The sequence below is a fragment of the Vicugna pacos genome, chromosome 6 (genome assembly GCF_048564905.1).
Source record: "Vicugna pacos chromosome 6, VicPac4, whole genome shotgun sequence".
NCBI lineage: Eukaryota > Metazoa > Chordata > Mammalia > Artiodactyla > Camelidae > Vicugna > Vicugna pacos.
Genome location: NC_132992.1, coordinates 60,569,378 through 60,592,760, shown reverse-complemented (window position 1 = coordinate 60,592,760; position 23,383 = coordinate 60,569,378).

Below are 23,383 nucleotides of genomic sequence, written 5' to 3'. Positions count from 1 at the left end.
CTCCCAGACTTCAGACAATACTACAAAGATACAGTAATCAAAACAGCATGGTATTGAAACAAAAACAGACATATGGATCAATGGAACAGAATATAGAACCCAGAGATAAACCCACACACCTATGGCCAATTCATCTTCAACAAAGGAGGCAAGAATATACAATGGAGAAAAGACAGCCTCTTAAGCAAGTAGTGTTGGGAAAGTGGGACAGCTGCATGTAAATCAATGAAGTTAGAACACTTCTTCACATCATACACGAAAATAAACTCAAAATGGCTTAAAAACTTAAATATAAGATATGATACCATAAAATTCCTAGAAGAGAATATACAGGCAAAACATTCTCTGACATAACTCATAGCAATACATTCTTAGATCAATCTCCCAAAGCAAAAAAAAAAAAAAAAAAAAAAAGAAAGCAAGCAAAAATAAACAGATGGGACCAAATCAAACTTATAAATTTTTGCACAGCAAAACCATAAACAAAACAAAAAACAATCTATGAACTGGGAGAAAATATTTGCAAATGACATGACTGACAAGGGCTTAATTTCCAAAATTTACAAACAGCTACACAACTCAATACCAAAAAAAACCCAATCAAAGAATGGGCAGAAGACCTAAATAGACATGTCTCCAAAGAAGACATACAGATGGCCAACAGGCACATTAAAAGATGCTCCACATCACTGATTATTAGAGAAATACAAATCAAAACAACAATGAGGTATCACCTCATACTGGTCAGAATGGCCATCATTAAAAAGTCTACAAATAATAAATGCTGGAGAGGATGTGGAGAAAAGGGAACCCTCCTATACTGCTGGGAATGTAAATTGGTGCAGCCTCTCCGGAGAGCAGTATGGAGGTTCCTTATAACACTCAAAATAGACTTACCGTATGATACAGCAATCCCACTCTTGGGTATACATCTGAAAAAGATGAAAACTCTAATTTGAAAAGATATATGCACCCCAATGTTCATAGCAGCATTATTTACAATAGCCAGGACATGGAAACAACCTAAGTGTTTTTGGACAGGTGAGTCGATAAAGATTTGTTATACATATACATAGATATCTATATCTATATCTAATATATATAGATATATATAGATATGATGGAATACTACTCAGAGATGTAAATGTAAAAAACAAAACTATACAACATACTTGTGTGTATGTATTATGGCATATATATGTGGTTTTGTTTTAAGATATTTTATGTATGTGTGTGTATATATATTGATATATATATAGAGAGAGAGAGAAAGAAGAGAAGAGAAAAGAAATTCTTCTCTATATATGACCTAGGAGATTCCAACTAAATGATGTCACTCACCACCCAGCTCTACAAAGATTGAGTCACCAGCCACTGCAGTCAATTACTGACCTTCAACACATCCTGAAAGGAGTTCAAGGCAGAGATAGGAATGAGGCTCTCTGTGCTCTGGGAAAACTGGCAGAACAGGCCTTCAGATAGATATTTTCAGGAGAAAATTTTATGAAGCCAATTTTTTGTGTCTTCCCATATTTACAGAAGCACTAAAATAATTTATCAAGATATCTGTGCCTCGTGATTAGCAGTAACCTTCTACCAAGAAGTGTGCTTGATTGCATGTACCTCTTCCCTAAAATCATGTATATGTTGACCTCTCCCATTACCTATTTGGAGCAGCCTCCTCAGAGCTACCTGAGAGGCTGTATCCTGGACTATAGTTCTTAGCAAGTCCCCAAATAAAACTGAAACTCATGAAAAAGAGAAATTGTGGCACATTCATACAATAATACACTCTACCGCAAGGATAATTAACAAACTACAGTTACATACAGCAATATGGATGATTTCACAGATATGAGGTTGAATGAAAGAAATCAGTAAAGTAGTTTAAATTTGTGTGATTTCATTTATATTAAATACCAAAGAAGGCAGATCTATGCTATTAGAAGTCAGTGTAGTGTTTCCTCTTAGGGAGGGAGTAGTGACTGGAAGGAAATATAAGGGTGGCTTCTGGGTTAGTGGCAAGTTTCTGTTTCTTGATTTTGGTATTGGTGACATGGCTGTATTTAGTTTGTAAAAATTTATTGAGCTGTGCATTTATAATGTATCCTTTGTGTATGCACATTATTCTCCAATGAATGGCTAAAATTAAAGCCATATGATCTTCATATATTTGGAAATTTAAAAAGTATTTACTAAGTAACTCATGAATAGAAGTACAGTCAAAATGGAAATTTGTAAATGCCTAGAACTGCTATAAAGAAAATGCTAAATCAAAATTTACAAAATATAGCAAAAACAGAAGGAAATGTCTACTTTTTAATGTTTACATTATAAAGGATGAAGGCTGAAAATCAATGAGCTAAACATCCAACATAAGATAGCAAAAGATCAGCAGAATAAATCCAAAGAAAATAGAGGAAAGAAATAAAGATAAGAGCAGACATGAATGAATAGAAAAAATAAAGATAAAATAGAGAGGATCAACAAAGTCAGAAGTTGGTTCTTTAGAAAGACTAATAAAATATACAAACCTTTGGCAAGACTGAGGATGAGGAAAAAGAAAAAGTGAATAAATAAACAATATTAATAATGAAAATGTTATCTAGTGCATATTCAGCAGAAATTAAAAAGATGATAAGAAAAAGATATGAATCACTTTATGTCAATAACTTTGCAAATGTAGATAAAATAGACTATTTCCTAGAAACATATAACTTTCCAATACTGACTTAAGAAGCAACAGAAATTCTGAAGAATATGTAAAAAATATTATAACCCCTCACCCCCACTGCATGCAGAGTGCAGTCCCAGCAGGCTCCCATTGTGAGCATGCAACGTGGTGTGCAGCCTTAAGATCTGGTTGGACAAGAATTTAGTACCTGTGAAAATCGGATATTGATATAAGCTGTGATGATGAGGTCCACATAGGTGATAGGTTGGATTTTGGACTAAGATGGTGGGGTGGGCCGCTCCTAAATTCCCCTCCTCTCACTGACATACTGAATATAGAGCTACACATGGAGCAACCATCTGAGAGAAATCTGAAACTAGTTGAGTGACTCATACACATTGGTGACTGAAATAATACCCACATTGAAATGGGTAAGAAAGGCTGAAACATACTTTACCATAAACCTCATCTCTAACACAATGTCATACAAGAAAGAGGGAACCCCAACTCCCAGCTTCTCCCTAAGGAGCAAATGATTTGGACCACTTATCTAGTGCCCTAACTTTTATGACTGCCAACTGAGGGATGGGCCTCTGAAATGCCTTGCTCTAGTACCCAGTGGGGCTTATATTCACAAGTCCCACAGGACTATAGCAGCTCCTGCCACAGTCTGTGGCTATATACCTGGGTTCAGTGCAGAGGTAGCACACAAAAGTGCCCATCACCCAGTTTCTCCCTGGTAAGGATTTGACTGCATACTTTACCAGTTGCTTCTTGAGAGTCTGGCTTCTAGTAGCCTGCATCTAGATACTGACTGTGATCCTCCCCTTTGGAACACTGATGGGTCTTGGCACACCCTCAATTACTGATAGCCACTAAGAACAAAGATAGAAGATTAAATAATCACAATAGTTAGAGCTAACATAGAGCTTAGGCTGAGCTGATTGATGTCAAAAAGACCAGAGATAACAAATGCTGGCAAGGATGTGGAGAAAAGGGATACTTTGTACACCATTGGCAGGAATTTAAACTGGTATAGCCACTGTGGAACACAGTATGGAGGTTCTTCAAGAAATTAAAAATAGAGTTATCATAAGATCCTGCAATCCCATTTCTGAGTGTATGTCCAAAGGGAATGCAATTGCTATCTTGAAGAGATATGTGTGCTTCCATGCTCATTACAGTATTATTCACAAAGCCAAGGTGTGGAAACAACCTAAGTGGCAATCAGTGGAGGAGTGGATGAAGAAAATGTGATATATACATACGAATATTCTTCTGCCTTAAAAAAGAAGCTAATCATGCCATTTGCGATGATTTAGTTGGAACTTGAGGGTATTATGCTATGTAAAATAAGCCAGATAGAGAAAGGCAAATACTATGAGGTGTCACTTATATGAGGATCCTAAAAAAAGTTAAACTCATAGAAACAGAATGGTAGTTGCCAGGGGCCAGAGGGTGGGGGAAATAGGGAGAACCTGGTAAAAGGGCACAAATTTTTAGTTATTAAATGAGTAAGTTCTGAGGCTTTCATGTGTAACATAACGACTATAGTTGATAATACCCTACTGTATAACTGAAATTTGCTAAGAGAGTAGAACTTAAGTGTTTTCACCATAAAAAAAGAAGAAAAGGTAAATGTGGGAGGTAATGGGTATGTTAATTAACTCAATCCTTTCATAGTATATCCATATATCAGATCATCATGGTGTATATTTAAGTATAATACAATTTTCTTTTTCAATTATACCTCAATAATGTTGAAAAAAGAGAAAAGGGAAAAAATTAAGGAGCGCTGCCATTTGAACTACTTGCTTTGTTAAAAACAATCTAGATATACCTTTGTAAGAGACACATCTAAAACATAAAGACAGATGAAACAACAGGATGGAGAAAGACACCTTGGGGAAAAAAAGCATAAGAAAACTTGTGTGGCTTTATTACTATAAGATAAAATGGACTTTAAGACAAAAAGTATTTTTAGAAATGGGGAAGATGATACTATAATGAACATACTATGGTTCTACGCATGTATGCACTGAATATAATAGCCTCAAAATATGGGAAGCAAGTCTACAGAAAGAAATGGATACATAAATCCAATCATTATCATGGGAAATTTTAAGCATTGTTCTTAATTATTGCTAGATCAAGCAGACAAAAAACAGCAAAGATATAGAGAAACTGGATAGTAAAATTAACACATTTAATCTGATGTAAAAATATAGAGTTCTGTGCCCAACAACTAGAGAATATATATTTTTATCAATCACTTTGATAATATTTTTAAAAATTATTCATTCACTAGGCAATTAAGAAAGCCTCAATAAGTTTTAAAGACTATCACACATGCCATAATCTCTTGACAAAATGCAAGTAAATTAGAAGTTAATTACAAAAACATAAAAAATGTTCAGTCCTTGCATATTTCAAAATCTATAAAACACTTTGCTAAATAATTTGTAGTTTTTTAAGTAGAAATTTAAAAAATACCTAGAAGTGAATAATAATTACTGCATACAAAATTATTCTTCCAGAAAATTTAGCAAAGCCTGAAAATTAATGAGATAAATGTCCATTTTAAGATATTGGTAAAAGAATAACAGAATATATCCAAGGAAAATAGAAGGAAAATACCAAAAAAAATGAAATAGAAAGCAAAGATTCAATATAGATCAATAAAGTCAAAATTGATTTTTCAAAACAACAACATCAACAAGGCACTGACAAAATTTATAAAAAACAGAAGGAGGAAGACACAATTTTGTGAATAAAAGGGAGAATATAACTAGAATAAAATAGAGGTGAAAAAATAAGAGAACACTGCCAACAATTTTGCAAATTTAGGTAAGAAGGAGAAAACTCTAGGGGAAAAATTTACTAGAAGAAATAAAAGTTTTGAATAGTCTTATACTATTATAATAATTGAAAGAATAGTTAAAATCTTCCAACAGAGAAAACACTGATAGTTTTATAAGAAAGTTCTGTGAAATTTTTGAAGAATAGAAGAAAATAGGCAAATTATTGAGGACAATCGAAATAGAGAATACTACCCAATTTGTTCTACAAGGCCAGTATAAGCTTCAAAATAAAACCAGAAACACATTATAAGAAAGAAAAATTGAAACAGAAAGAAAAATTGCAGGCTCATTTCTCTAATGAATATAAATGCAGTAGTCCTAAACAAAATATTAGCAAATTGAAAAAAACTGTATGAAAAAGATAATGCACTATAGCCAAGTTAGATTTATACCAGATATGCAAGGATGGTTTAATAGAAGTGGGAAAATTCATCATGTTTATGCATTAAAAGAGATAATTCAATGTGATCATCTCAAAAGCTTCAGAAAAAGTTGCATCATTCAACACAAACACTTAGGAATGGAAGGGAGCTTCTTTATTCTGATAAACATATTTATTAAATACCTAGTGCAAACATCATCCTAAATAAGGAAAAGTTAGAAATAGTCTCTTTAAACATCAGAAGAGAGACATTCTGAATTTGCATTGTCATCACTTATATTCCATATTGCACTAGGGGTTCAAGCCGGTAAAGACAAGGAAGAGACAATGGAGGCTAAAGACTGGCTTCAACTAGTAGAATATAGCAGAAATGACTGTCTAGGACCTCCAAGCCCAGGCTTTAAGAAAACTATGGACTTGTATGGCCTGCCTCTAGGAGTAGAGCCCCATATAAAATGTCCAGCTCCCCTGCTAGGGAGACTCCATGAAGAGACGATGTGGAGCAGCCACAAGAAGAGGGAGAGGCCCTGAAACTGAAGGAACTGAGAAATCCATCCAAAAGAACCAAGGCCCCACAGTTATGACCCCAGCCATTTGAGTCATCCTTGCTAAGTCTCCAGATGTGTGAGTAAAGATCCCATTTTGAACATGCCAGACCCGGCAGACATCAGACAGAGAAGAGATAAGCTGTCTCTGTTGTTGCTCGTCCAAATACTGACCCAGAGTCTCATGAGAAAAAGAAAATGTTTATTGTTTAAGCCTCCAAGTTTTGAAGTCGTTTTACAGTGATCAATATTTGAGATACAAGGAGTCTAACTTTTTACACTATTTTCTTCAGCTCCATGATAATACATGATGGTCATGATACATATATGATGGAGGAATGCTTGAGGCCTTTTATCTGAACTCTTGCTGTGGAAAAGTTTTCATTTGGTTGGCAATTTGTATGTGATATGGATTGTGTGGCACAAAGATGCCAAAATGACCCCCACTGATTCCCACCTCCTATGTATGTGATGGGCTTTCACTCCCATGATTAGGTTACATTATGTTGTAAAAGTGATGGGATGTCATTCCTGTAATTATGTTACATTATGTAAGACTGCATCTTAGCAGACTGGAGCTAGAGATTCTCCTTGCTGGATGAATAAACAGCCATACTGAGAAAGCCCACATGTCAAAGAACTATTGGTAACCTCCAGGACCTGAGGAAGTCTCCAGTTAACTGCCAACAAAAAGTCAGAGCTCTTAGTCATATAATCACAAGGAAATGAAGTCAGCCAACAACCTGAAGAGCTTGGAAGTGGATTCTTTCCCTTGAGCCTCCAGAGGAGAATTCAGACTGGCTGATGCCTTGATTGCAGCCTTGTGAGAATCTGAGCAGAGGATTCAGTCAAGCTATGCCTGGACTCCTGATCCATGAAATTACAAGGTAATAAATGTGTCATGTTTTAAGGCCCTTAATTTGCAGTCATTTGTTGCATAGCAATAGAGCACAACAGGAAAGTTTGTGTTGGAGTGAGTATTGATGGAGTATCCCTATGTGTCGAGCAAAGGAGAGCACTGCTAGGCAAGTAAGAGGTTATACCAAATTCCACACATTACTTCATTCATGAATATAGCTGGTGATCATCAGTTTGCCTCCTGATTTTGATTTGGAATTGAAGAAAATAAATGATTCATTGTAGTAGATTGAAACTTTGGGATCACGTTGTGGTGAGAGTTGGTATAATATTAATGTGAGGTTTTGTTTGTTTGTTTGGTATTTTTGACGCTCGGTTTGTGTGGTTGAGTAAGGCACTTCCATGGACCTTTCCTAAGATTTCTGATGGCTTACTTCTTTCTGAGTTTCCCTGTCTCCATGCTCCCGAAACCAGAAGGCTTTTAATATTCCAGCCGTGACATACTGGGTGCAGAATTCCATACCTTCCTGGTTTCTACAAGAAAGCCAGTGACACCAAGTGTTTTGTGATATTTTGGAAGAGTGAGAGGGGTAGTACCCTTTTACTGAAATTTTGGAGAGAATCAAAGTGGGGAGTCATGTGGAATGCCCTGTCTAATATCATCTTGGTGTTTCTTCTCCTCTCTTCCTCTTAGTCTCTCCTCATTTGCTTTGGGAGCAATGAAGTATTTCCTCTCCTCCTCTCTTGCACAGCAGGTCTACTCTGCCTCTAGTCCCCTCAAGGTCTTAGCTTCTATCTGAATTGACTAATCAAGAGATTTCTTCCAAATAAAAATTTTGTATATGTGGCAGGCTCTACCACTTGCCTACCCAATAGCTATTCATCCCTTTTTCTTACCGACAGAACCCAGATAAAGTTAATAATTTCCCCAGGCTTTTCTTACAGCCAGTGAGATGTATGTAGTCTGGTGCTTTGGAGAGAACTGTGCTTTTCTGACATAAAGGGACAGACTCAGCTGACAGGACCCTTTTGCCCTTCCCTCTTCTTCCTGCCTGGACAGATGCAGTGATTCACAGGGCTTCATCCATCTTGTAGGTGGAGACTTGGAGGAGATGGCAGGGCAGAGAAATACAAGGACTACCTTGAGGCTTCACTGAGCTGCTTCACTTGCCCTAATTATCTGTCTCTGGACCTATTGTCATGGGGGAGAACAGAATCTCATATTGAATTAAGCCACTTATTAGTGGATTTCTGTTCTGCCATCCTGGTTAATACAGTTCTCTTCCTAGAAGCAGTTATGGTGAGTAGTTTGTTTTCTTTCCTATGTGTAGTTTTGCCTTTTCTGAAGAGCTTATTTTGAACAACTCAAATAACACTGGACTTGTTTGCTCCCTCCTTAAAGGCTACCTCAGAGTGGTGGTTTATCCCAAAGAAACCCAAATCTGACTACAAGAAGTTGTGCTACTTTCCCTTACACCATACACAAAAATAAACTCAAATGGATCAAAGACCTAAACATAAGACAAGATACAATAAACCTCCTAGAAGAAAATATAGGCAAAACATTATCTGACATACATCTCAGAAATGTTCTCCTAGGGCAGTCTACCCAAGCAATAGAAATAAAAGCAAGAATAAACAAATGGGACCTAATTAAACTTACAAGCTTCTGCACAGCAAAGGAAACCATAAGTAAAACAAAAAGACAACCTACGGAATGGGAGAAAATTTTTGCACATGATGAAACCGACAAAGGGTTGATCTCTAGAATATATAAGCAGCTCATACGACTTAATAAGAAAAAAACAAACAACCCAATCCAAAAATGGGCAGAAGACCTAAACAAGCTATTCTCCAAGGAAGACATACAAATGATCAATAGGCACATGAAAAAATGCTCAATGTCAGTAATTATCAGAGAAATTCAAATCAAAACTACAATGAGGTATCACCTCATACCAGTCAGAATGGCCGTCATTCAAAAGTCCACAAATGACAAATGCTGGAGAGTCTGTGGAGAAAAGGGAACCCTCCTTCACTGCTGGTGGGAATGCAGTTTGGTGTAGCCACTGTGGAAAACAGTATGGAGATTCCTCAAAAGACTAGGAATAGACTTACCATATGACCCAGTCATCCCACTCCTGGGCATATATCCAGAAGGAACCCTACTTCAAAAAGACACCTGCACCCCAGTGTTCATAGTAGCACTATTTACAATAGCCAAGACATGGAAACAGGCCTAAATGTCCATCACCAATGACTGGATAAAGGAGATGTGGTATATTTATACAATGGAATACTATTCAGCCATAAAATGACAACATAACGCCATTTGCAGCAACATGGATGTCCCTGGAGAATGTCATTCTAAGTGAAGTAATCCAGAAAAAGAAAGAAAAATACCATATGAGATTGCTCATATGTGGAATCTTAAAAAAAAAATACAAAACAGAAACAGACTCATAGACATAGAGTACAAACTTGTGGTTGCCAAGGGCGGGGTGGGAAGGGATAGACTGGGAGTTCAGAATTTGTAGATACTGACAGGCATATGCAGAATAGATAAACAAAATTATACTGTATAGCACAAGGAAATATATACAAGATCTTGTGGTAGCTCACAGGGAAAAAAATGTGACAATGAATATATGTATGTTCATGTACAACTGAAAAATTGTGCTCTACATTGGAATTTTGTAAAATGACAATTTTTTTAAAATGACAACATTGTAAAATGACTATAACTCAATAAAAAATGTTTAAAAAAAAAAGAATAAGCTATGCTGGAGCCTCCTGAGCACAGGGGAAATTGCCACATGTGGCTCACAGCAGAACTTCTCCAAATCCTTTTGTGCAGCTTTCTCTCTAAAATCACCCACTAAACTACACCCCTCCCCCATCTCTTTGATAACTCTTCCTCAGAACTCTGTCCACCTCTCTTTCCTCCTGTTCCTCTTCCTTTAAATTAAGTCTTCTCTTCAAGAAAAAGCTTTATGCTGCTGCTTTAAGTCAGCCTGCCACCTTCTTTTTTCTTTTACTTTGCAGCTTTACCTGTTACCCCTGGCAACACAACAAAGAATCCATGTGCAGTCACAGACTTGTCCTCAGAAGGCAGTTAAATGAGAGAGATGTGAACAGGAACCTTTGGGTAAATTTCCTCATGTATTAGTTGGGGTTCTCCAGAGAAACAGAACCAATAGGGTTTCTTTATTTCTTTTATTTATTTATTGTAAGAAATTGGCTCATGCAATTATGGAGACTGAGAAGTTCCAAGATCTACTGGTAGTAAGCTGGAGACCCAGAAGAGCTGATGGTGTAGTTCTAGTCAGAGTCCATGGGTCCAAGACCCAGGAGACTGGAGGTGTTCTGCTCTGAAAGCTGGTGGCTTGAGACCCAAGAAGAGTCAATGTTTCAGTTCAAGTCTGAAGGCAGAAAAAACCTGATGTTCCTGATGTTTCAGCTTTCAGGCAGTTAGGCAGGAGGAATTCCACTTTACTTGAGGGAGGGTCAGGCTTTTGGAATGTTTTTCAGGCCTTCAACTGATCAGGCAAGGCTCACCCACATTAGGGGGAGCAATGTGCTTTATTCAGTCTGCCAATTCAAATGCCAAGCTCATCCAGAGACACCCTTACTGACACACTCAAAATAATATTTGACCCAATATCTCGGCACCCCATAGCTCAATCAAGTTGACACATACCATTAACCATCACACTCCATCACACATATCTCTCACACAACTCTCCACAACATGGCCAACTCTCTGAGCTCATTTTTTCTTACTTTCCTTCACTCCTCCCTTGTTCCTTTCACACCAGGCTGTTGTTTCCACATCCTGCAGTAGTCTCTTTCCTCCCTACCTTTCTCACCTTCAAACCTCAGTTCATCCTTTCAGACTTAGCTCACACGTCATTTCCTCTACAAAGTGGTTCCTTGCTTCCCCTAGTCAGACGTAATTCCTCCTTTTCTGCATGCCCCCGACTGTGTGACTCTCAGCCACGCACTTGTCACAAGAAACCTGTGTTCTGTTCATATCTGTATCTGACATGTCTGCATCTTGCAAGTGCTCCCCCAAGAGTTGTGGGTGTGGCTGAAGTGGTGGGAAAGGCTCAGTGATGTCGTATTTGCATAATTATAATTGGGCATGAGAGTAACTATTTTCCTTCTGCTAGAAAAGACGGTTTAATTGGAAGTTTTAAAATAGATATGTTGATGGTAATAGTACAAAATAGCTGTTACATAAAAGCCCTTATTGTGTCCTGGGCAGTATGCTAAATGCTTTGTATAAATTGCTTGATTTAATCATCACATCAAAAATATGATCTAAATCCTAATAACCCCATTTTACAAATGAGAAAAACCAAGACAGAGAGGGGTACAGTACCTTAGCAAGGTCACAAAGCTAGCAGGTATGGAGAAGCAGTTTGAACCCAAGTATAAATATGTAATATCCACGTACTCACTGGGAGGGGCAGAGGTGTGTGAAGTGCCCAGGAGGAAGTGGCACACCTATGTAATCTATCACACAGTCTTGGTTCCCCCAGCCCATGTGCCCAACAGCATTTCTGTATTCTTGGCCAACAAAAAAGGTGGTTTTTTTCCCTCTCCTTTTCTCCTCTGTTTTCCTTCAAAAATACTATTAATCACTGTAATAAAAACCTTTCTGTAAAAGCAACACCAGGCACCACATGCATTCCAAGTCTGGTTTTTGTTACCAAATTTGTTCTCCACATATGATTCTCACCATGAGCGTGAAGTTAATGGTGCCCTTCTTGTGACACAATGTTGTTGGCTCTGTTTTGTGCTTGGTGCTGCCAACCTCTGGATTAAATAATGAAGAGCCAATTGTATATTTCAGGGCCATTAGACCATTTAATCAGAATTTTCAAAAAATTCTATAGAGTAATGGATTCAGTAAATGCATTTATAATTAATGCTATTTTCATTTCAATAAAGTAAAACATATTATGTGGATTATTAAGGGAGAAATATCCTAATTTTTCTTCTGGAGAAGTGAGCAATTTTCCATCTAAAGTCTTCTTCCTCAATGCCAAAAAATATATGTTACTGTAATTACTTATTGGATAAAATATGGTTGATCAATTCTAATATATTTTTATATTAAAAACTATACTAAGTAATAGGATGTTGCTCTCATTACCATATAGAAATAAAAGTAGTGCCTTTATTTAAGTTTCAAAATTGCAATATTTTTTTAAAAAGTTACTGAAATGAGGTAAATATTCTTATAATTTAATTCCCTCCTCAGGAATTTTCTTGCAGGAATCTTGTAAAATATGCTATTGTAGGATGGACCTTTACCTTGGAGGATAATGAATTGTCAGCATCTAAGCAGCCATTCTATAAATCATGATGTTTTCAGAGCAAAATCACCATTCTTTGACAATTTTTTCAGTAAGCAAATGAGGTTAAAGAAAATAACTATTTCTCACAAAGCTCTTTTTGATAGAAGGGTACATAAATTGGGCATTTAAATGTAAGAATGTAGAAGTTCTCAAGATGATTCCTTGGTACCAAACCTGTCCATATGTTGCAGGCTCTGAGGTCAAGAAACTGAACTTACGAGTTTTGCTTTGAGGGAGCAGAATGGGCTTTGGTAGCAAGTCATCTATTATGAAATAGCTTGGGGAAGGCTTCCAGAGAAAATAGGAAAAATCTGCTATGTATTTAGAAATGCTCTTTCCCAGATAGGGAATGGACATTACTTGCAAACCTAAAATATTTTGGAAGACAAGTCATTGGCTCATATTCATTTAATTAGGACATTTCAGGAGTCCTTACCCTGGTTGGCATGGAAAATAACTTCTATTTCAGAAAAGTCTGATGGTCCCATGAGAAAAAAAGATATTCCCTCTGCCTTTTAAATTCTTTTTGGTGACTTTGATTCATCAATCTAGACGATTTTGTGGGAGAAGTAGAGCTAAATACTTGGAATAAAAGTTTGTGGGGCCAATCTCATATTGACCTTGAGCAAGTCATTTACCACTTTGGGTCTGGATTTTTTTCCCCTCTGCTGCATTTAAGTAAGCTGGACTGGATCCCAGGTTTGCTGGTCTGGTGGAAGAAGAGAATGTGTCCTTGGCTGGAGAAGTAAGAGGTGATGTGAATTTCATGTGTGTTATTTTTAGCTGTTAAAGACTTGCTTTCTTAAACAGAAAGTTAGGATGGTGATATGTATTTGTCAAGAATTTGGTCAGTGAATGAGAAACAATGATAGACATGCAAATTATTACTTCCATGTGGCTTTCTTCTCTCAAGGATCATAGAGACAAACCTGCCTCTAATTATATGTCGCTTAAATATGGCACTTGTCATTAGAGGATGTCAGAGTGTTTTGCAAACATTAATTAAGACTTGCATCTTTCCTGTGAAGTGAATATGATTGTTTTGCTGGTACACAGAGCCGCAAACTGAGACACAGGATACTTTAGAAGCTGCCCAAGGTTATCCTGCAGAACAGTGCCATCAAGAACCAAAGGGACTGTTTATGTAAGTTACTTGTTCAAACCTGCAACACAGTAACAACATGGTTACTTGGTAGAAGTCAAGTACCGAAGAAACTTTTGAAAGAAGGCCAGTCAATCTTGGAGCCACTAGCTAAAGTTCACAGACACTTTGGCATCCTTGTCTTCTAGGCAGAAGTGGAGGCAACCCTACCTAGTGAGGGAGGGAAAGCAACCGTGAGAAGGACTGGTTCTGTCTTCAGAAGTTGCAAGCTTCATTCCCACCTGGTGTGTGGGTAGGTTCTATGGCATTAGGTAGAATTTTTAAAAGCAGAGTTTCTGCGGAATTGGAATACTCCCCAGGGTGTTATCGTGGGTACCACTGGGGATTTCAGGGTCTAAGCAGAGCAGGCTAAAGGGTTGGATAAATTATCCCTCTGCTGCCTCATCTCACTTTTCACAAAAGCACAAAAAACGGAATCACCCCAGAGACTACTAGAATAATCCCTGTATGTCTTAATAGGATTATTGAACTCTATTTTTACAGGTTCTTAACATGGGAAGTTTTGCTTTTATGCGTGCTCACTTGGTGGCTGTGTGGAGAGGAAACTGACAGATTGAAAAAAAATAGCAGGTGGAATTAATTTTTTCCTTCCTCTTCTCTTATTGTCTTACTCCTGGACCACTGCCGCCTCGTTAGTTTTGTCATATTTAGTTGTCCCTCCTTCAGTCTGTCCTGTGCACAGCTGCCAGATTAGTTTAAAGCTTTCATGGTACAGCCCTTCTTAGAAATCTGCCACAGTTCTTTACTGCACAACAGCATCAATGATAACAGCAGCAAACATAAGCTGAATCCTTAATTATGAGCAGACATTGTGCTAAGGGCTTTACATAGCTTGTTTTTATTTAAATCCAAATATTTCTGTATAATTTTGAAAAGCCATCCAAAATTGGATTCTACCCTCCTTTTCCAATTGTATTTTCTACTATTCTAACATGAATTTCTGCTCTGGTGAGACGATGTCTCATTGCTGTGCCCACCCCACCCTTCCGCCCCAAATGCCATTCTCCCTACCCTTGGCTCATTCGGTTTCCCACTCATTGAATGGGTCCACTTTTCTCTGCCCATTCAATTCATCTTTGACGGAGCAGCTTAAATCCCCCTTCAGGGCTTCTATCAACAATTTTATTTTTCTTCTTTATACTTTTCTTCACTGTTGTTGCATTATGTAAGTAGCACTTAATTACCTACCAATCTATTTTCTGATCGACTATCAGGATATATTATGCACAAGATCTTCCTTGAACCCTCTATTTTCTCTTGGATTACCATCTCCTTCTAGAGTTGGCTTCTATATCAGGCAGGATAGGCTAAGTTATGCTGCAGTAATAAATACGCCTTAAATCTTAATGGTCTACAACAACAAAGGTTTGTTACCTATATCATACATCTGTTGTGAATTGGCTGGAAGTTCTGCTCCATGTCTCCTTATTCTGGAAATTGAGCTGACAGAAGAGCAACATCTGGAACATTGCCTAATGTAGTGACAGGGAAAAAAAGATGTGGCTAATAGTGTACCAGCTCCTGAAGCCAGATTCATGTCTCTTCTGCTCACTTTTCATTGTTCAAAACAAGTTATGCAGCTATGTCTAACTTCAAGGAATACAGGGAAGAACAATTCTATCACATACCTGACAGAAAGGAAACCAGAATATTTGCCAGAAACCCTGCTGACTAATATAACTTCCTTTTCTGTATAGCCTAGACCAGAGGTTTTCAAACTTTTTGACTAGATTCCATTATGAAAACTATGTTTTACGTAACAACTCAATAAACAATACACATATGTATATATATATAACTGAGACAGAAGTTACTTAAAAGTAATTTACTCTGCTATTTTTGTTCCATTCCATTTAATATCATTTTTTTAAAGTGATGGACATCACCTACTAAATTGATTTTATGATCCACCGATAAATTGTGACCCAAGATTTGAAAAACCTAGAAGTCATCAGCCCAGCATACTTAACCCTTTCTTACTGCAAATCACAAACTTTCTCACTGAAAATCCCAATTCATAAGGCTACCTTCTCTGTATTTATACTCTTGCTGCTAAGTACTGCTGATGGAAAATTATACTTATAAAGACTCAGTGGAGGCTGGGGATCATACATTTGTAGAGGTCTGACCCCCATAACTGCATGATTTCATCCAGCAGCTCTTTGTGTTTCCTATCCCATCACCCTCTTCTCTCTGCAAATGCATCAACACACACATGTAACTGAGGTCAAGTTCTCAACTTATGTATATAACCTTATCAATATCTGAATCCTCTTTTCCTTCCTATTGTCTGGTCTCAGAGGAGGAAGTACCACATTATGACATCTTAAATGCTCTTATTATTTATTCAGGTGTTCATCTGCTTCCTCCAGGAGTAGTTTCACGTCATTGGGCTTGCATCCTAATCACCCAAGTAGTTCCACCTCTTCCTGGCTGTTGGACTGCCTGAGGTAAGGAATTATTTTTCTTTGAGGTTCATTTGGGGCTCAAGCCTGGTTGCTGATATATTCTTAAATGGCAGGGATCCTGCAGGAAGTGCGAGGCAAGTGGATCTTCGGCTCAGACACCAGCCCTTCCTGAGACACCTGGAGGAGTCCCTCTGCTCTCTGCTATCCTAGCTTGGAGGTCAGGGAAGATTAGCCTTACCATTGGCTCTCTCCTGGCTTTTGGGAGTCAGGAGGACCAGCATACTCACATGTGGGGTCAAGATAGACTATCCTAGGAGCTACAGTTTGATAAACGCCAAGCTCTTCCTAGTGTCCACTGACTTTGGTCCTCATCCTTCAGTCTGGTTCACAGGGAAAGAAGCCGCACACCAGGTCACTCCACTGGGAGCCTGCATGACTACGGCCCTACTTTTACCCAGTTGCCTGAAGGTCCCAGTAGCCCCTTGTCTCAGGAGAGGCAGTTAGCTTGTAGAAATAGACAGCAGGGCGCTACCTTCAGGATGGCCTTTTCTAGGATCCAGATAGCTAACTGTCTCTCTAGTTACCTCCTTATCGATCTCTTTGATTTATTGCCAACCTTCTCAAAAAATAAACTATACCTGTTTTCTCCCTTTCCTATCTCACATTGCCTTCAAATCCACTGCAGTGAAACATTAGTCCTGACACTTACCTGAAACTGCTTTGGCAAATGCAACCATTGACCTCCTAATTGCCACATGCCTCGGAAGCTTCATGGTTCTCAGACCTTTCTTGACTTCTCAGCTACACTTACTCTTGCTGCTCACTCCTACTCCCTTTTTGCCTCTTTGGCTTCCCTGACAATACTTTCTTCTAATCCTTCCCTTATTCCTCTGGTTCTTCTTAGTCTCCTTTTCTAGCTTTCCCATTTCTCCTATGCTCTTAATTTTGGTGTCACCCATAGTTCTGTTCTCTTCTTTTCTCACTCTACTTGCTGTCCTCTGGGTAATCTCACCTAATCTTTAAAAATTTATATTTAGCCACTTGTACATGAATGATTCCCAAATTCAGGTGTCTAGGGCAGTTCTCTCTTCTGAACTCCAGATCCATTTATGCAACTGCCAACAGTACATTTCCACCTGGACATTCCGTATGCATTCTGAACATGGCATTCCAAAGTGGAAATGATCTTTCTCAGAAGTGGTACTGCATAGCTCAGGGGTTGGTGGACTGAGGCCCACGGGCTGAGTCTGGGCTGCTGCCTGATCTTTGTATGGCCTGAGAACTAAGAATGGTCTTTAAATGTTTAAATAGTTGGGAAAATGGAAAGAGTAATATTTTATAACACATGAACGTTATATGAAATTCAAATTTCATTGTTTATAAGGAAAGTTTTATTGTAACTCAGTCCAACCCATTGTTTATGTTATTGTTTATGTTTGGCTATAGCTTTTCACTGCAGTGACAGAGATGAGTAGTTGCAACAGAGATCAAATGATCCACAAACCCGACAATATTTACTACCTAGCCCTTTATGGAAAAATTTGCTGACCCCTGGTGTAGCTAAGTGGACCTAACTTTGATTCTCAGCTCTACCGTGTATTCTCCATATAACCTGGGCAAATCACTTCTTTCAATCGTAGTTTCCTCAGCTGTAAAATGAGAATTGTGTTTATTGCTCATGGTTTTTGTAGGGTAATAAGATAAAGCATGTAAGACACTTGACACAGTACTTGATGTCTATTACCTTGTACATGTTAACCGTTGTTATTTCTCTCCATACTCATGCTCCCTCTTATTTTTTTCTATCTTTGTGACAGCTTCATGGTCTACCAGTCACCCAAGCCAGACACTTGGGAGTCATTCCGAGCCTTATATCCTATTTGCTGATTTTACCTCCACAAAACCCAAGGCGTCCATCCTTTTTTCTTCACATCCACTGCTGTTTCTTTAGTTCACACCCTGATCTCCTCTTGTGCAGATTGTCTCTCTTGACTCAGATCTTGTCCCCATTTCTGTGTTTTCTGTGCTGCAACTTGTGTATCTTAAAATGAAAATCTTGTTGTGTTCCTCTCTATCTTAAAACCATGCAAGGACTCCCCATTGTTTGCATGATAAAGCCCAAGTTCCTTTCACCGTCCTCCATGGTCAGTTCTCTGCTCAGACTTAATTCTCACCATGCCTACCTTAGACACCATGTACCAGCCTTATTATGCCTTGAATTCCCAAGGCAACCTGGAATGCTGCACACACCTCCCCACCCCCCATTAATCCAGGTGGCTTCTAGTACTTCACTTTCAACATTAAGTATTTGAGAATCACTGTGGCTACGAAGTAAGTTTTTCTTTCATTCTAACCTCTCCCTATTCTCATGCAGAATTGAGGACTCCCTTCTTTGGGTTCATATGGACCCTCATGTTCTTTAGTCATAGCAAGTAATTGTGATTCTAGGTTATAAGCTTCTGAGAGCAGGATACATATTCAAATCCCAGGGTCCAGTACAGTGTTTGACACATTATGGAAACTTATGAATGTTTATCAAAAGAAAGAACAAATTCCTACAAAAATTAGACAAACACGGAGATACCCAAATGACTGTTTATCTACCTCTCTTTCCCTCTGTGATTTTTCTTTTTTTAAAAATTGAAGTATCATTGATACTCTGTGTGATTTTTCAGAAGATCAAAGTGATTCTCTAAGTGTGATCTCCCTGGAACAGCACCACCTGGCCATCTGTTAGAAATGCAGGTGCTTTGGTCCCAACGTACACTTCCTGAATGAGAAACTCTGGAGGAGGGGCCCAGTAAACTGCTGCAGTAAGCCCTCCAGGTGATTTGGATGTATGTTAAAGTTTGAAAACCACTGACCTAGACTATTTTTCCTTAAACTGTGGCTGTGGATCACCTCTGTTAGAATCACCTGGGCTGATTGTTGACACTAAAAATGCCAGGCTCCATTCCAGACTCTCGGGTGCACGAAATAGCTGTGCTTTCAAACCTGGCTGCACATTGGAAGTACCTGGGCAAGGCTTTAAAAACAACAGCAGAACACTGCTCTGAATTTGTTCCCAGAGACTCTGACTCTGCGTTTGGTGCAGGATGCCGACCAAGTGCTTATAAAAGCTCCTCAGGGGACACAAATGGACAGCTGAGGTAGGGAGCCCCTGCTTTCTGCCTTGTGAGCATGGGCTCTGGTGTCTGATGACTCACCTTCTAGTCCCAGTGGTGTGACTTTGGGCAAGGTAACTCTGTTTCAGCTTTTGTCTGTCATGAGAATTAAATGAGGTAATATGTGCAAAGTGCTAAACACAGGGTCTGGCTCACAGTATGGTCTTAATAGATGTTAATTATATTTTCATTAATGAATATAAACTCCTATGGTCCCTTATGTACACTAACATTTAGGAACTACGGAGCCAGAAAATCTTATTCGCTGAAACTAATTGAATGCTGGTGGAATTACTTTGCTCTTCATATGGTTTAACCAGGAACCATGTAAATCTCTCAACTTCCCGGTGTGCTGTTCCCTCCAGATAATCAGTCCTATCTAATCCTGATGGTGGTGACAAAGCTCAGGTGAATCTGCAGGGACACACAGCATGGGAAGTACTCCAGCAGTGCATTGTCATGATCTCTTGATCAGAAGTGTTTCATAGGTATATCTTTCTTCCTAATTAGGTTCTAGTTCTTGGAGGGGCATGGATTGAATCTTATATTTTGTTTTCATATCATAGAGCCTGGCAGAGTTAGGAATACAAGAGACCTTCAACTTGGCTGAAATGGAGGCTCCTCACATGCCAGTTTCAGGCCTGCCTAGTGTGATCCTGATGAGGTTTTCTGTATTCCTTGTGTCAAGGGAGGGAGTTAGTTATTTCAATTTACTTCCTAGGGCTGATATTTAAAACAAACAAACAAACAAACAAACAAACTCAGCCTTTCTAGTGTGCCTTCAATTTGCAAAGATTCAAAGAAAACGGACACAAAGTTTCCCCATGGCCAGTGTTGGAGCGCTAAGTATTTATTTCAGGCTGACATTGCAGGCATCACCAAGTATCCACTTAGTGCAGTCCTCCCTCACTGTGATGTCTCATTGTAAGTGGTCATTTTACTATGAATTGTATAAATACCCAAGAATTAAGTTTTCAGACACAGCTGCTTTTTAAGTCTTAAAACTTAAAGACTTGCCCTTTTATTTTTCTTCTGAAATTCCAAAAGGCATCCATTCACGAAGATTTAATTGACACCTTTAAAAAGGAAAATAATAATTAATTTTAAAAGCACAGAGGGTCACTATATATCTCATATTCATTATGGACAAAGAGTTTGTTAAATAAATCGCGATTCTGATTTTCATCCGTGATGAACTGCATGAATCGTATTTCCAGGAGATCGATGTGGTTGTTTCAGTAATTAGGGCTTTGTAATGATACCATCTACATGATTCTTACCATTGGATCCCATTAGGAACGACTGCCACTGTTGCAAGTTTTTGGTCAGAAATCAGTACATCAGAGAGTGGTCCCTTTGAACAAAGTTGAAGCAGAACTTTGAAAGTCAGAAGCAGGTTGGCGTTATGCTCAAACTTACCTCTCCTCCCTACAGTTATGTTCTGTGACTTTCTCTGTCCTTTGTTAAGTCACAGAGCATTGTTCTTACATTTTTGTATAAACTTACTATAGTGCTTTAAGCAGCTGGTTTTTATTTTAGTTAGAATTAGTCACACTGTTCTCTGGCCTTGGAATTTGTAAGAGTTTTGGGTGGAGAGGCTGTTCTTGGAAGCTGAGGTCTGTGTAATTTTGTTAGTTTTTTTGGCTTACTGAATTCATTGCTGTGGTTCTCGACAGATGAAGGGTGTATGTGAATTGGCTGTAATTTCTTTGTTGTATCAGGCGGAACTCTCCACCAAGTGACTCTTGGTAAATCAGATTTACTTACTTTCTGAAAGTTAGAGCATTACATAGGACTCCTAGAGAGAAGCTGGGTGGTTGTAAGTGCTCTTAGATTGTTTTATCACTGTAAGATTCTCCAAATACCTCTAATTGTGCACTGATACACTACATGAGATATAATTTAGGGTGATTCTGGTGTATTTGTTAGAGTGTTAGAGCTTGGATGATCTATTTAAGAACTTCTCATTTATATCATAGTTTATCCTTCAGATAAGCCAATTAGGAATGACAATTTTCCACCACTGAAATTTCCAGTCACATCAATGTACCTTTATATTTCAAAGCTGGTTTAATTTCCCACATTTTATCAAATTCTAATGGTAATTTTTGCAATTCAACCTGCAGAGCTAATTGGTAGAAAACATTTAGTATTGATGTTACAGCTGATTTGTTTTCCTATCTAAAAATTCCACTGAGTTCTTTCATTTGTCAGATAATTGTCGAGTGTCTGCCGTGTGCCAGAGGCTGGGGGACCCTGGGAGTGTGGAGGTGGACAACAGTCTCTTCTCTCAGGGACTTGCCGTCCAGACGGTGTCAGGTGGGTGGTAAACGAGACAGCCCAACACAGCATGCTAAGGACTGTGCTGGAGACTTGCAGTGCCTTCCTCGTATGTGTTCCTTCTTGCCAGGGGGAGTCAGGGATGGCCGTTCTGGTCATTCTCTACCTCCGTCTCTCCTGAAAATGAGTGGAGACTCCATGATTCAGAGCACAGAGGGGTGTAGGCTTTCCAGCTGGTTCTTGAGGAAATGAAACAAAACAAAAAGCTTTTGCACACGAGGTGGTGCTGCTGCTCTGTAGCAAGAGCTGGCCATCACTCTCAGAGGCGGGTGGGAGCCTCCTGTTATCTTTTGGCTTGTGCTGAAAAGCTGAATTCTTAGAATCTGCCCTCCTCGGTCTTTTAGAGCTTTTAATTCCTAGGTGCATTTACTTTCAGAATGAAAAGACCTACTTCATCTCTGAAGTGCTATTCATCGCCCACCTTACAAGGGAATGCTTTTGCTTTCATTAAAAGTTATCGAGGCTTTCCTGGGAGTGTTCTTGAGAAATATGGTATTTGCTACCTAAATGCCCCGGGGTTTTGTGTTTTGTTTTGTGATTTTGGTTGGCCTGATGAACTTTTGGAATGGCCTTAGCTGTTGAAGGACTTTTTTGAGAGGGTGGAATGGAGGCCGGAGAGGGAGGTCCCAAGGCACTGAATTGCATTTGAGTTTTTTACAATTGCTGCAGTATTTCTGGTAAGAAAAGTTATTAGGTGTTTATGGATGTTTCAAAAGACCAAGGGAAAAAAAGCAGATTCCACGTTAAAATATCCACTTGGGGACCCTTAACACTCAGAACAGAACCTAAGCTGGGACTGCTAAGGGGTGTGATCAGCGTAAAGCAGCAGTTGTTTCTAACGGGGTGGGGGGGAGGTGTTAGCTGGATGCAGTCCAAGAGGAACAGGGTTGCCAAAGTATTCCCAGAGGAGGATGGGCTGGCTTGGCCAGGTGGATCAGGAATATAGGTTTTCTTCCTACTGAGTCACACCCAACTTCTTCCCACACAGGGAAAGCCCAGTTCTGTTCACAGAGGCCTCTCTCTTTGTCTGCCTCCTCCAGGAGGTGTGGTGAAAGCAGGCTTATGGGAAGAGATAAAAAATCAGAATTCTGCAAGGGGCACAAAAGAGAAAGTATTTTTGGCTAATAATTTTGGGTTGCTGTTTTAGAATAAAGTGATTTTTCCCCCTATTAGAGATGAAGTTGCTTTGAATTGGTCTTTGCAGGGCAGATGAGGGAGTGGCCTTGACCTGGTCCACTCTCCCATCTGATCCACTTTGGAAACCACAAGCTTCATCTGCTGTTCAGAATCTAGCATTTGGCCATGGGTTCCTTTAGAATTCAAGTTCTGGAATATTCTGGGGAAAAATCTAAAATATGCTTAAAAGGTTATAAAAATTCTATCAGATATTCTTTTGAAAATATTGTTTTGACTAAGTAGTATGAATAAGGGGATCCAATGTTCATGTCTTTCTAATCTCTTCAGTGCTAAGGTGGTAAATACAGAGTACACTGCAACTTAACATATCATGATACCATTTGTTCCTAGACTGATTCAACATATATATACATTATACTATATTATATGAAGTCCATGTAATATATGCATGTTATATAAAATGATTATATAAAACATTGCGTATGT